The 15,000-nt window shown below is 38.6% G+C and overlaps 1 long non-coding RNA gene across 1 annotated transcript; it reads right to left on the bottom strand.

The window, feature by feature from the left end:
- Positions 1-13,725: 13,725 nt before the first annotated feature.
- LOC134284951 (uncharacterized) lies at positions 13,726-14,875 on the bottom strand. Its single transcript, XR_009996028.1, has 3 exons — positions 14,469-14,875; positions 14,302-14,379; positions 13,726-14,203 (listed from the first exon to the last, which is right to left on the bottom strand). It is a non-coding gene; the product is annotated as an uncharacterized LOC134284951 (long non-coding RNA).
- Positions 14,876-15,000: the final 125 nt, after the last annotated feature.

Below are 15,000 nucleotides of genomic sequence, written 5' to 3' on the forward strand. Positions count from 1 at the left end.
GAGAGGAAAAATTTGAGTGGTTTTGGGTTTTCAATGACTGGGTTGGTGAGGAAGGAAAACTAAGACGATATCATTAAAATTTAAAAAAAATGGAACTGATTTTTGTGAGATTTTCAAATCAAAACTCTTAGAAAAGTTGATTTACACTTTTCTAATGATGCACTTGCAGCAACTGATAACGCAATATTCTGAGGAATCCTCCTAGAGATTCTTCAGGAAAACTGCCAGTGTCTTTTTGGAATTTTCTCACAAACTAGCCAATAGTACTTAACCTGGGAATACAGTCGGTACTTCCGAATCAGATTTGAACCGCTAGAATATGAAGTGAATCAGACCTGAATCACTGGAATATTAAGTGAATCAGACCTGAATCTCTTGAATATCATGAATATCAAGTGAATCAAATTTGAATCGCTTGAATATAAAGTGAATCAGACCTGAATCACTTGCAAATTTAATAAATCAGACCTGAATCATTTGAATATCAAGTGAATCAGACCTGAATCACTTGGATTAAAATGACACAGCCCTGAATCATTTGAATATGAAATGAATCAGACCTTAAACACTTGATTATGAAATGAATCAGACCTGAATCACTTAAATATGAAGTGAATCAGACCTGAATCACTTGAATATCATTTGAACTTGAAGTGAACCAGAACTGAATCTCTTGCATATCAAGTGAATCAGACCTGAATCTCTTGAATATGAAGTGAATAAGACCTGAATCACTTGAATATGAAGTGAATCAGACCTGCATCACTTGGAATAAAATTACTCAGACTTAAATCACTTTAATATGAAGTAATTGAGCCTTGAATCACTTGAACATGAAGTGAATCGGACCTGAATCACTTGATTATGAAGTGAATCAGACCTGAATCACTCGAATATCATGAATTTATAGTGAGTCAGATTTGAATCGCTTGAATATAAAGTGAATCAAACCTGAATCACTTGAATATGAAGCGAATCAGACCTGAATAACTTGGTATAAAATGAGTCAGACCTGAATCACTTGAATATGAAGTGAATGAGCCTTGAATCACTTGAACATGAAGTGAATGACATCTAAATCACTTGATTATGAAGTTAGTCAGACCTGAATCATTTGAATATCATGAATATCAAGTGAATCAGATTTGAATCGCTTGAATATAAAGTGAATCAGACCTGAATCACTTGGATTAAAATGGCACAGCCCTGAATCATTTGAACATTAAATGAATCAGACCTGAATCACTTGAATATTAATTGAATCAGACCTTAAACACTTGAATTTAAAAGACTCAGATCTTAATCAATTGATTATGAAGCGACTGGGCCCTGAATCACTGGAACATGAAGTGAATTAGATCTGAATCAATTGAACATGAAATGAATCAGACCTGAAACTCTTGAATATCAAGCGAATCACTCGGATTAAAATGACATACACCTTAATCACATCAATGTTAAGTGAATCAAACCTAAACCTATTGAATGTGAAGTGGATGAAAAGCTTATCGTTATGATGTGCATGACCTTCCGAACTATTTTGACGAAGACTTGAACTTTCTATCTCATCAGGATCACGGGATAAAACTAGTTAAATATGCTCATTTTTCCATGCTCATTAGCGTCAACTAGCGACAGAATTGCGAACCAAACAGCTTGTCATTATGATGACCATGATCTTCTGAACAATTTTGCCGAATACTTGAACTTTCTATCTCATCAGAAACGTGGAGCGGATCTGGTTGGATGGTTAGAACACTTGACTATCACGCCGAGGACCTGGGATCGAATCCCACTCCCGACAAACTCGCAAAATGTGAGTTCTTCCTTCGGAAGGGAAGTAAAGCGTGGGTCCCGAGATGAACTAGCCCAGCGCTAAAAATCTCGTTAATACAGATAAAAAAAAAAAAAAATCTCATCAGAATCATGAGATAGAACTAGCTAAAAATGCTAATTTTTCCTTACTCACTATCGTCACCTAGCGGCAGAATTGCGAATCAAACTGCTTCTCATTATGATGTCCATGATCTTCCGAACAACTTTGCCGAAGCTTGAACTTTCTATCTCATCAGGATCACGAGATAGACCTAGTTAAAAATGCTCATTTTTCCATGCTCACTAGCGTCACCTAGCGGCAGAATTGCGAATCAAACTGCTTGCCATTGTGATGCCAACGAACTTCCGAGCAACTTTCCTGAAGACTGTACTGTCGTGAATTGCATATAAGTCCCATCTTTGCTGGATTTCCTATACAAATGAGACATATATGCAATTCACGGCAGTGTACCTTTGCATATTTTCAGAAATTTTAGATATAGCAGCACTTATGTAGTTATTTTGAGGTGATGCTAAACTTTTCAAGGTGATGCAATATTCAACTGAGTGTTGCAATACTTTTATAAGTGAGTCCGTACTTATGACGGGTAGTGTATGTACTATCATTCAGAAAAAAAAATGCATATTCATAAACTCACTGTATTCGTGTATCTTTCACTCAATGGTACTGTATCACAGCTGACACACCCCCCCAACGACAACGAAACCTCGCCTCATTTAGAAACAACTACTTTGGCAGCGAGGAACACTGAAACAAAGTTCTTAATCAGCTCGCCCATAGTGCTGTGCTTAAGAAAATGCAAATTTGGCACAACTTTGGCACCCCACGCTGGCTGTTCCCCATTCACCATTTCAGCATCCATGAAAACTTAGTGCACCGAACGAAAACCGAACAAGACAGCATCAGCAGCGGCAGCCTTTATTTAGTGTTCACCCGTCGCCTGGATGTAGTTTTCTTTTGGAAAAAGTTTTCACCAAAAAAGGGAGACAAAAAAAAAACAATGGGCCTCCCTTACCCAAACAAAAGGCTCAACCACACAAGCAAAGGAACAACAACGAATCCTTTTTGCAGCCTCTCGCTGGTTTTCGCGAAATATATGAATCGAAAAGTTTTCGCGCAAGGTGAGAAAAGTTTTTTTTGTTCCAGTGGGGTTGTGGAGGAGGGTGCATTCTGGGTAAGGAGCAGCGTGGTGGAAGTCGTCTGTTTCACTTTATACCAAGTCTAACCCTTATGAATGGCTTTTCACTAAGGGCCACGCAATTCGTAGCATTTTCGGTAGCCGCCATAATGGTTCTCAAAACGTTGGGGCCGAATAAATTTGTTGCAGGAGTACCAAAGGACAGTTTTCATTGGAATTTCTTTATGAAGTTCTAATAATACTAATACTTCAATGATTTCACCGGTTCCGGAACAGTACCGGTAGCTTCAAATGTGGTCCGAGCCTACGTTGTGCGGAAATCATGAGATTTTCTCAAAAATTGTGTATGAGATTCCTCCATGAATTTGTCCGAAGATTCCTTGAAAATTGTCTATGGATTACTTCCAAAATTGATTCACAAATTTCTTAAGAAGTTACTAAAATTACGGTTCTTTCCCGAAACTTACCCAGGTTTCTTCGGAAATTCTTCCAAAAAATTCAGTAAAAAAATCTTCAGGGCTTTCTCCAGATATTCCCAAATTTCTCAAAAATTTTCTCCAATAGGGCAATTCGCCAATTGTTACCAACCTATAACCTACGATGTTAGCGTGACTGCCAGATTATTTTTTCTATTTTACCTAACCATACATTTCTTGGTGTTTCAAGGGCGTTCCAAGGATGTTCCAGGGGTGTTCCAAAGGGCTTCAGGAAGATTCCAGGGGTTTCCAATTGGTTTCAAGGGCGTTCCAGAGGTGATTCAGAGGGATTCAGAGTGTCAAAGGGATCCCTGGTGAAATACTTCGCGTTCCAGGGGGGATCAATGGTGATCCACGGGTTTTCAAGAGATTTCAGGGTTGTTCCAGGGGTGTTCTAGGGGGTTGAGTGGGTCCCATGGGATTCGAGGAGTGTTTCAGGGACTTTTAAAGGTGTCCTTTTTTTCAGTCGTTTTCGCTTATAGTCAAACCTTTTCAGACATTTTTTGCATCTAGTCATGTTAAAAACTATTTCAGTCCACCAGAGCTCTGTTCAAATGAAAAACGATTCCTTGCCATTTGAATGAATTGTCACTCAAATGACTAACTGGGCACAAAACACGAAAAACCTGAAAAAAATTCCGGCAGAGTGAAAAATTTCCGGAGGTCGGGTCAAAGTCGGGCCAAATTTTATCAAATGTTTGGTGGCCAATATAAAAACAGGTCACTGATAAGTTTATGACGGGTTATACGTCATCAATTACGAACAAAGCTTGAGCCGTTCAACAATTATAGAGAATCGTGTAACATTAGGATGAGCAAGCTTAAGGAAGCGTTCCACATTTGGGTTACAGACTTCCCATACAAATGTTCTTGTTTTTTCTTAGAAAATGGAACTCAAGGGAATACAAGTTCAATGAGAAGTGTAAGGAATGAGTGAATCAACATTTCCAGAAATTCGTTTGAAAAATCTCACTGGAATTCTTCCAGACATTCTTGCAATATTACTTGCAGTGATTCAGATAAGATCTCCTCCAGACATTCCTGCAGGAGATCATACAGTGATATTTCCAAGGAACTTCAACAGGAATGTCTCAAGAGTTTTTTTTTCTGGGAATCTTTATAGAAGCTTATTCGGACGTTTCTCAAAGTATTCCTCTAGTATCACGGTATTGCTTAGGAAATTCTTTTAGACTTCATCCCCAAATACTTCAAGAAATATTTTAAATAATTTCTTCAAGATTTTTTTCCAAATGTTCCTCAATAAACTTTTCTAGGAACCCCACCAAGGGATTCCCAAGGAGTTTCTTCAGGAAGTTCTTCAGAATTTCATCCTGCGACCACTTAAAAAAAATCCCTGGAATTTTTCGAGACTTTCCTCTAGAGATTCATTCAAGATAATTGCGGAGATTTCCACAGCCGTTCTATTTAAAATTGCTTCAGAAATTCCACCAATGATTCTATCAAAAACTTCTGCTCAGATTTCACCTGAAAATTCTTCAGGGAATAATTCCTTCATGAATATCTTCGGAGACTCTTTCAAAATATTTGTTTTTTTTTGAAGATCCTACAAAGTGATTTCTTCAAAAGTTATATCATGCAGTTTTTTTCTGAAATTGCTCTTAAAACGTCTTTAACAATCGTACAGAGATACTTTAGGAAATTATTCCAAGGCTTCTTCCAAGAATTGCTTTAGAAATATTTTCAGGGATTCCTGCAAAAAAATCCTACTAGATTTTTTTTATATTGACACCTACAGGAATTGCTTCAGAAATTCTTCCATATCATTTTTTGGAAGTTCTTTGAGAAATTGTGCAAAAAATACAGGAATAATTCTCGGAAGAATCCCTGAGAAAATTTCTAAAGGATCCGATGAAAGATTTTTCTGAAACTTTGCCATCAAACTGCTGGTGCTGGCATCGGAGATTCCTAGAAGAAAAGTAGAAATTGTTCGAGAAGTTTCTGGAGTGAGATACTTGGTGAACATTTTAAAGGAATTTCTGAAAAAATCTCCTTGGAACAATTTTCGAAAAAAAACCTTGAAAGACAAAGGAAAAACTTCTGAACGGATATCCAGCAGAAGCAAACAAGAATCCCGGTGGCAAATTTCAGAAAAAAAAGTTCTGAAGTATTTTCTGCAGGAACTGCTGGCACAATATTTGGAGAAATTAATGAAGCATCACTGGGCGGAATTTCTGAAGAAATACCAGAAGAAATGTCTGTATAAATCTTAAACAAATTCTGAAAAAAATACCTGGAAGAATTTCTTAAGAATGTTCTAGAGAAATTTCTTAATTAATGCTAGGAAGAATCCCTGAATATATAGAGTAGTTCCTGAAGGAATCTCTGGAGCATAATTTCCCAAACTGTGAGTCGCGACCCCTCAGGAGTTCCTCCGGGAGTTCCTCCGGGAGTTCCTCCGGGAGTTCCTCCGGGAGTTCCTCCGGGAGTTCCTCCGGGAGTTCCTCCGGGAGTTCCTCCGGGAGTTCCTCCGGGAGTTCCTCCGGGAGTTCCTCCGGGAGTTCCTCCGGGAGTTCCTCTGGGAGTTCCTCCGGGAGTTCCTCCGGGAGTTCCTCCGGGAGTTCCTCCGGGAGTTCCTCCGGGAGTTCCTCCGGGAGTTCCTCCGGGAGTTCCCCCGGGAGTTCCTCCAGGAAGCCCTTCTAGAGTTCCTCCGGGAATCTCTTAAGGAGTTTCTAACGCGAATCCCTCCAGAAGTTTTTCTGGAGTTCCTCCAGAAATCCTCAAGGAACTTCTCTGGGAGAACTTCCAAAGCTCCTCCGGAAAACACTCCAGGAGTTCATTCAATGAACTCTTCCAGCTGCTCCTTCGGAAAGTCTTCGGAATGTTCCCGTGAGAATTCTTCCGAAAGTTACGCAAGAAATTCTTCTACAAATACCTCCGAGAATATGTTTGAAAGTATGTAACTCCAGGCATACTTCCGAAAGTTGTAGCGTCAATCCTTTAAGAAGTTTCTCAAGGAGCTATTTCAGAAGTCATTGTGGAAATTTGCCAGATGTTCCGATGAGAAGGAAGACACGGCAATTGATTTCAGAAGTTCATTCGGAGATTCTTCTGAACGTTGTTGCTCATACCAGAAACTCCTCTGGATTTTTTCCTGGAAGTTCCTTAGGAAAATCTTGCCGAAGTTCTCTGCACATTCTCACGGAAGACTGTTATGGATTCTTTGAGGAAATACTTTCAGAAATGCATCCGAAATTTCCTGTTGGCATTCTACCGGTAGATCCTTCTGTAGCATATTAGCATGCTAGATAAATTAATAGATAAATTCAGAAATCCCCAAGTCATAAAACAATCAGAAGAAAACCTTTTTGCAAACCATCACAAAAAACCCGACCGTCATAAACCGTCAGTTTGTAACGGCATAGGTAAAAACCCAAACAATAAAACATAACAGAAAAACCCAACAACATTTGTCCAATGACAAGGGCGCTACCCGCTCTTGAGCTTGAGCTACCCGTTAAGCATAAACAGAAAACAGCAACAGAGAAATTTGTAAACTAGTATTTAAGGCTTGAGGTAAATAAAGCATTGGCAGTCTTTCAGATGGAAGTTCAGATAAGCGGACACGCTGTCCGTATTGTGTTCATGTGTTAAACCAGCAATATCACAAACCCGTGAAACAGTGTAAGGTGTAAAACCAATATAGGAAATGGCGACCGTTCTCTGAGTACCGAGAAGCCTGCACGGAGGAAAGTGTGACCAATAAGTGAATCCAGTGCTTTTTACCCGAAACAAGTGAAAGAACTCTGTGCATAATGGGTTGGTTCACATCTGATAATTTTATCACGAATCAAGTAGATTTGGCCACCACAGAGATGAAGATACTGGTAGGCGCGTTTGTAACAGTCGCAGCCGTGATTATAGCGTATCTATTGCTGAGGCTGCACAGCAAGTACACAAAGAAAGGTGTACAAAACACGATACAACGTGAAATTCAGCTCAACAACGTTCGAAGCCAGTGATAGACAAACAAAACGTCATAAGAACAATGAATTAAAACTGTCGAAAACGCGTGTGGATTAACAAACATCACAATATGAATCCGCGCACCGAACAGAGCTACCGAATAATAACTATGATTAATGAAGTGCAACTATATCCTGTAATGTGGGCAGCAATAACAAGTACAACAGTGATTATATGCATAGCCAGGCTACTGTGGAATAAGTACCAAAGAAAAAATGAACACGTTCAAAACCAACGAGACAATGCAATCGAGCAGCGCGTGTGAACCGCAAAAAAAAAAAAAAAAAAAACAGCTAACTAATGATAAAACTCGCGTGCGGGGTGTGGGGCTGTTGGCCCATAGTGTTCACATCGACGACGACGACGACGGTGCCAACGACGCCGCTGATATCAACAACAGAAGAAGTGCGGAGCTACACCATAAACGAACAAAGTGATTTATCAAGCAATTGGGTATACCCCATAGCAATCGGGTCAATATTAGCGATAGTGATTGCAGTGTTAGTCATCAGAAAATGGATCAAAACTAACGAGAAGAAGAAGAGGAAAGCAGAAATTCAACTAATACAGATCGTCATCGCAGCAGCTCAAAAATCGGTGATCGAGAACATGAACAACGAGTAAACGAGATGGCGCATGTGCAGCGACTGCAGAAAAGCTAAATACAATGGTATGTCAAAGATATATGTAAACCCTATACCCCAAATGCAAATGTAAAGTTTGATACACAAATATCAGTAAAACCTATCTATATTCTCAAATTTAGTTGAAAATTTTTAAAATTTTAATGAATAGGCTAAGATTCATAGAAGACGAAACCAAAAGGGAATATCAAAACCTTAAGAAAAGTATAAATAGAGCCAGAACTCTTCAGGGAATCTTGCTAAAATCAGAAAAACTTAAAGACCTTCGTAAGGAGTATAAAACGGTTCTACATTCTTTCCAATACAGACTTAGCCCGAAAGATTGGCAATTAGAAGTTGCATATTACGAAAAGTTAAAATCAGTATTCGAGGATTGTCAGAAAATTCTGGACAATTCAAAAATACTCCCAACATTCAAATCAATAGCCAAAACTGTAATTATTTGCAATCGGCTCAAAAATTCCCCCGTAAAACCAGTCACCATGCCTTTTGAAATCAAAGAAGCCACGGCACTCGTCCAAACCTATGACGGGTCTGCCGATGGGCTAGGAGCATTCGTGGACTCTGTAAATCTACTAGCTGAATTGACACCAGATGATCAGGTGCCCACGGCAATAAAATTTCTTAAAACACGACTCACAGGCAAAGCTAGATTGGGTTTGCCTGAAGCAATAAAAACCATAGATGCCCTAGCACAAGATGTAAAACGTAGATGTGCAAGCAAAATCACGCCCGAAAATATAACTGCGAAACTAAAAGCAGTAAGACAGAAGGGCTCAGCCGAAACTTTCTGTGACGAGGTGGAATCTCTCACCACCAAACTGAAAGCAGTATACATTCAGAGCGACATTCCGGAGCCAGTTGCAAACAATATGGCAACAAAGGCAGGAGTGGAAACATTGGTGAATGGGACCAACTCCCAGGAAACTAAGATAATTTTGAAGGCAGGGACCTTCACAGACATAAAAGACGCAATACAGAAGGTATTGGACAATACCAACTCGAATGCGACTCAAGTCCTTTCATTTAAGGTCTGAGGTCACGCTTCTCACGAGAGAGAGGATTTCTGGCTTTTTGGCGTATTATGCGTAATTTCTCGAATATGAGACCGAATACCATAATTTCCTCATGTGCAATTATTCTGTAGATATCCTAGAATCTTCTGTAAAAATTTCACGATTCTATGATATTCCAAATTTGAATACCGTGGTCAAGAGCGAAAAAATTTACATACAAAAAGTAGATGCTTATGCATTTCTCTTGCTTATTTTTCACACAAAAAGATAATGTATCCTCAAAAGGCCATGTGCAAATACTGTTGTATGTTCATAGATGCTGTAAACGTAAAAAAAAGTACATGTTACCGCATAAAATTTCGTAAACCGTGCTGTTTAGTAAAAACGGTTTTATAAAAAACCACTCAAATTTGAGAGGAACCTATCTCCAATTACTGTGGCTCTCCGCATCGCTGGCTCTGAGTTTGCAACTGCGGTGCGTTTAGTAATTCACCTCTAAAGTGCTCGAACCCAAATAAATCAAATAAACATTTTATTTTATTAAATTTGTGACAAATGACAGTGAAATTCTGTTTCAATTCTTCTGTTTCATTGCTGTTTTGTTAATAAATAAAAGAAAAAAGAATAACATCAATAGTAGAAACAGACAGAGCGAACAAGATCCACGAATAGGAACATAATCATCTTCGAATAATTTCTGAACCTGTTAGATATTCTTATAAAAGTTGTGTATTTCAGGGAAACATGTATCGCTTTACAATGCATGAGTATTCTGCTTTAAAACATTGATATGATTTTTTTTTCTTTTTCTGGGAGTATGGTTCCCACTGGGACAAAGTATGCTTCTCAGCATGTCGTTATGTGGACCAATGCGCGTGTACTTATTCTCGTTTGAGTTTTGAGCGGTACCATGCTGCATAAGTGGCCATGGAAAAAAGTTCATTTTCTGTGAATATGGTACTGCTCCAACGTCTAATTAGTGAAAACGTGCATAAGTCCAAGAACTCATCCATAGTAATAAACTTTGACATTTCTCTGCCAATGATCAAGCTGCTCTTGTATATCGTGTGGTAGACACGAACATACACGGAGCACACGAATGTAGAGAACATTTCCATAACGAACATTTTATGGCTCGAACTCGAACTCGAAGGGGGACCGAACCACCATTCTAGACCACCTAGACTTTTAGAAAGACTGCCCATATCTGGGTCCGCTAAGGTTATTTGAGGATTTTCCCAAGAGTCTGGGAATAATTCTTGACTTTTAGAAATACCAACTACAGTCGAGTCTCCTATTAGACCCTCTTTACGCCAACCGCAATTTCTCAGCGGTCTCGCATCCAATCCACCTGATTTTTTAGTGCAGTTATTGCTTACTATAGACTCATCACAAACAAAATATAAACTAAATTGGTTAGAAAACAGTCTGCAAAACGCGGTGGGCGTAAAGTTGGCAGCGTCTAATAGGATATCTGATTGTATTTGTTGTCTATAACTAGGTCCGCTAAGTTAGTTCGAGAATTTTTGAAGAATCATTGCGAAATTCTAGACTTTGAGAAATACTAGGAACTCCTTGTCCACATCTGGGTTCGCTAAGGTTTTTTTTTTCAGGATTTTCTAAGTTTCTAGAAGGTTTTCAAGGAATTTAAGCAAAACTCTTGATTCTTAGAAATACTAGGATTTCCTTGTCCCCATCTGGGTAAGCCGAAGCTATTTGAGTCTCAAGAAAATTCCCTATTTTTTAAATACTAGAAATTGCTTGCCCACTACAGGGTCAGCTAAAGTGGTTCGAGGATTTTTGAAGAATCTATGTTAAATTCTTGATTTTAAGAAATACTATAAATTCCTTATCCACATCTGGATTCCCCAATGTAGTTCGAAGATGTTTAAAGAATCTTTGTAAAATTCTTGGCTAAGAAATACAAGGAACTCCTTGTCCATATCTGGGTCCGCTAAAGTAATTCAAGAATTTTTGAAGAATCTTTGTAGAATCTTCGACTTTTAGAAACACTAGGAATTCCTTGTCCTCATCTGTGTAGGCCAAAGTTATTTGAGGATTTTCGAAGCTTGTAGGAAAAAAAATCTTAAGTCCTCGGGGAAATCCTGGAGGAACTCACAAAAAAAATATTTTTGAAACTTCAAGAGGAATTCGTGGAAGAACTCGAACATACTCCTAGAGGAATTCCCGGAGGAACTCTTAGAGAAATTCCTAGAGGAATTTCCGGAGGAACTCTTGAGGAATTTTCGACTTCTCGAATTCTCCTAATAGAATACCCTAACGAACTTCTGAAGGATTTTCCGTAGAATCCAAGAAATTACTTTGAACCTTCTAGAGCAATTTTCGGAGGAACTCCTAGAGGAATTCTCGGTGAACTCCTAGAGAATTATTGGAGGAACTCATAAAGGAACTTCCAGAGGAACTTCTAGAAGAATTCCCGGAGGAACTCCTCGAGGAACTCCTAGAAAGAAATCCCATTGCAACCCATAGAGTGATTTCCGGAGGAACTATGGCGATTCCCAGAGGAACTCCTGAAGAATTATTGGAGAAACTCCGAAAGGATTTCTCGGAGGAACTTATAATGACATTCCCGAAGAAATTCCTAGAAAAAAAAAGAATTCCTGGAGGCACTCCAAGAGAAACTTATGGAGAAATTCCTGGAGGTACTCCTAGAGGAATTTCTGGAGGAAATTTTATATGAATTTTTGGAGCAACTCCAAAAGGAATTTCGGGAGAAACTCGAAAAGGAATTTTGAGAGGAACTCAAAGATTTAATCTTGAAGGAACTTCCAGAGAGTTTGCTAAAGAAATTCCTTGAAAAATTCAAGAAGAAACCCCTACAGAAATTTCCGGAGGAACTCATAGTGGAATTCCCGGAAGAATTCCTAGAGAGTTTCCCGGATAAATTCCTAGAAGAATACCTGGAAAAAAATCCTTTTGGAACTCCTAGAGGAATTTCCGGAGAAACTTGTCGAGGAATTCCCGGAGAAACTCCTGGACAAATTTCCGGAGGAACACCACTCCTAGAAGAACTTCTGAAAGAACTCTAAAAGGAATTTCCGGAGGAACCTTGGGAGGAACTCCTTCAGGAATTCTCAAAGACACTTCTAATAGAATACCCAAAGGGACTCCTAGAGGATTTTCCGAAGGTCTAAGAAATCCCATTGACACTCTTAGAGTAATTCCCGGAGGAACTGGAGAATTCTTGGAGGAACTTTCAAAAAGAATTTTCGGACCAACGTCTAGAAGAAATCGTCTAGGAGAACTCCTCTCCTTTCCTGGAAGAACTCCTATAGGAAATCCCGGGAGAACTCCACTAGGAATTTCTGCAGGAACTCCTAGAAAAATGCCATTGAAACTTTTAGAGGAAATCCCGGAGAACCACCTAGAGAAATTCTCGGGAGAACTCCCCGAAGATGATTCCGGAAGAACAGCTAGAAAGAAATCTCTTTGGAACTCGTAGAGCTATTTGCGGAGGAACTCATACACGGGAAAAAATCCGCTGCTTGGAACCTGTTAAATGATTCATGATTTCGCGTAAAATGTGTGTTTTCATGTTATAAATATACACCACAAAAAAAGGTCATAATTTCATGACTCATGTTGCCGTAACGTCACCTTGGCGTTACGTTTTTAATATTTATTGACAAAAATTTGTAAGTTAAGTCATGATATCATGCCCATGAATACCAGAACTATTAGCTAGATTCATAAAACCAGAAGCGGTATTCATAGAACTAGTAGTTGTCATTTATGGTTCCAGTTTTATTAGCGAAATTTGGTAAGTCGGTTCATATTATTATGAAGTACGTACTCAAACTATGAACTAAATTTATGAAAGCTTGAGCATTACTCATGGTTAGGCCGTCCCTTATTTTGCAAAAATTTGAAATGTTATAAGTTCGTTAGAGGAAAATGATCGTTTTAGCTAAAAAATGATCAAGTCAAAATTTGAAGTTCGTATCTCAAGGCTAAGTGGTCCCTCAAGGGGCCTAAAGTTGTCAAAAATTGTATGGGACCAAAAAAACATCAAATTTTTTTCGACGAAACAAATACGCTATTCTACTAAAACCGGTGATTTTAAGAACTTAAAGGGCCAAAAATGTGCTTAGATTTGCGATATCTCTACTCGTTTCCAAGATATTGACAAAAAACAACCGAAAAATCAGCATTTTTGACCATTTTTTTAGATTCCAAAGGAAACCTACCCTATTTTGTTCAATAACTCAAAAACGAGTAGAGATATCGCAATTCTAAGCACATTTTTGGCCCTTCAGGGTCCTAAAACCCCCGGTTTTAGTAGATTAACGTATTTTTTTGTCGAAAAAAAAAATCATGTTTTTTTGGTCCCATACAATTTTTGACAACTTTAGGCCCCTTGAGGGACCACTTAGCCTTGAGATACGGGCTTCAAATTTTGACACGATCATTTCTTAGCTAAAACGATAATTTTCCACTAACGAACTTATAACATTTCTAATTTTTGCAAAATAAGGGACGGCCTACTCATGGTGCAAGCATTTGTCATTTTATGGTACTGGATCAATTTGCGAAAAATGGTAGTACTGGTCATGTTATCATAAAGCATGTTCTAAATTTTTTTCCCAATGTTATAAAAACATAAGCAGTATGCATGATTCTAGTATTTGTTATTTATACTATCGGATTAATTGGTGCAAAGTGGCATTTAAGGTCATGTTATCGTGAAGCACGCACTCTGAAATCATGAACAAGGTTCCTGAATATTGAAGTAATTTTTATGATTCTGGTATTTGTCAATATTTATTCATCATTGTGCCTTCAACCTACTCAATAGCCCGCAGTAAATCACGGGTGCTTTTGGGTAGATCTACCGCTGGGATTTTGAACATCCAGAGGGGCTTGCAGTCTGGTGCATACTGGAGTTTCAAAACATATATCACTTGCATGCAAATGGCATGGAGGATGTGGTCTGCCTTGTACTTCGCTCCCCCGAAAATAACGAGCACCGCTCCTTCTCCCCGCGATGCCCCAACCGAAACAATTTGCGGCTGCAAATTAAGGTTCTCGAATTTTTCCTTAAGAAAATCCAAGCGCGTGCTGATTTTATGTTCCATGTCGCCCGCCGTCTGCATAGAAAAGAAAAGATTTCTATTAAAAAATATATATATAATAAAATAAAGCAAGAATTAATTGTATAAATTGTTAGTAGTAATAAAATCATTACGTGAGCTTGATTGTTCTGCTGCTGATGAAGCTGGCCGGAGTTTTGTGCCGGAATATAGAGTTTTTTCACTTTCAACTTCTAGAATGTAGTTCAATAATTATATAGTTTACTACTATTTTAGTAAGAACAATTCACTACACTTTTTCGAAAACCAAAAAAAATCTCACCGGAAAACACTGCCGCTCACAAAAGGCGCCTTGACAGAAGTGACAAAAATGGTGTAGGTGATTCTGCGCGAGGGTTTGCGTAACGCTTACAGTGCCCAAATTCGTTTGTTGTGATTCATGATTTTATGACTCTGCATTATGTTTATACGACTCAGCGTCTGGTTGAGATGACTCAGCGTCATAGTTTTATGACTCAGAGCCATGCTACCATGACTATGCTTTATGGTATTCAATTTATGAAAACGAGCTTAATTGTTTCATAACGCTTTTGACGGCTATGGCTTTTGTTGATGGAATCAGTTATTATTATTCATAATAATCGTTGTTAACGTCATGATATCATGACTTGTAGTGACAATATCATGAAGCGACAAGTTTTATGATTTCATAACATTTTAGTCATGGATCCGGCGACGATTTTTTTCCCGTGTAGAGGAATTTCTGGAGGAACTCCTAGAGAAAGTACCAGAAGACAGCCTAGAGGAAATCCCGGAGGAACTCCTAGAAGAATTCCTGGAGAAACTCCAAGAGA

Source organism: Aedes albopictus, chromosome 1 (assembly GCF_035046485.1).
Source record: "Aedes albopictus strain Foshan chromosome 1, AalbF5, whole genome shotgun sequence".
NCBI classification, from domain to species: domain Eukaryota; kingdom Metazoa; phylum Arthropoda; class Insecta; order Diptera; family Culicidae; genus Aedes; species Aedes albopictus.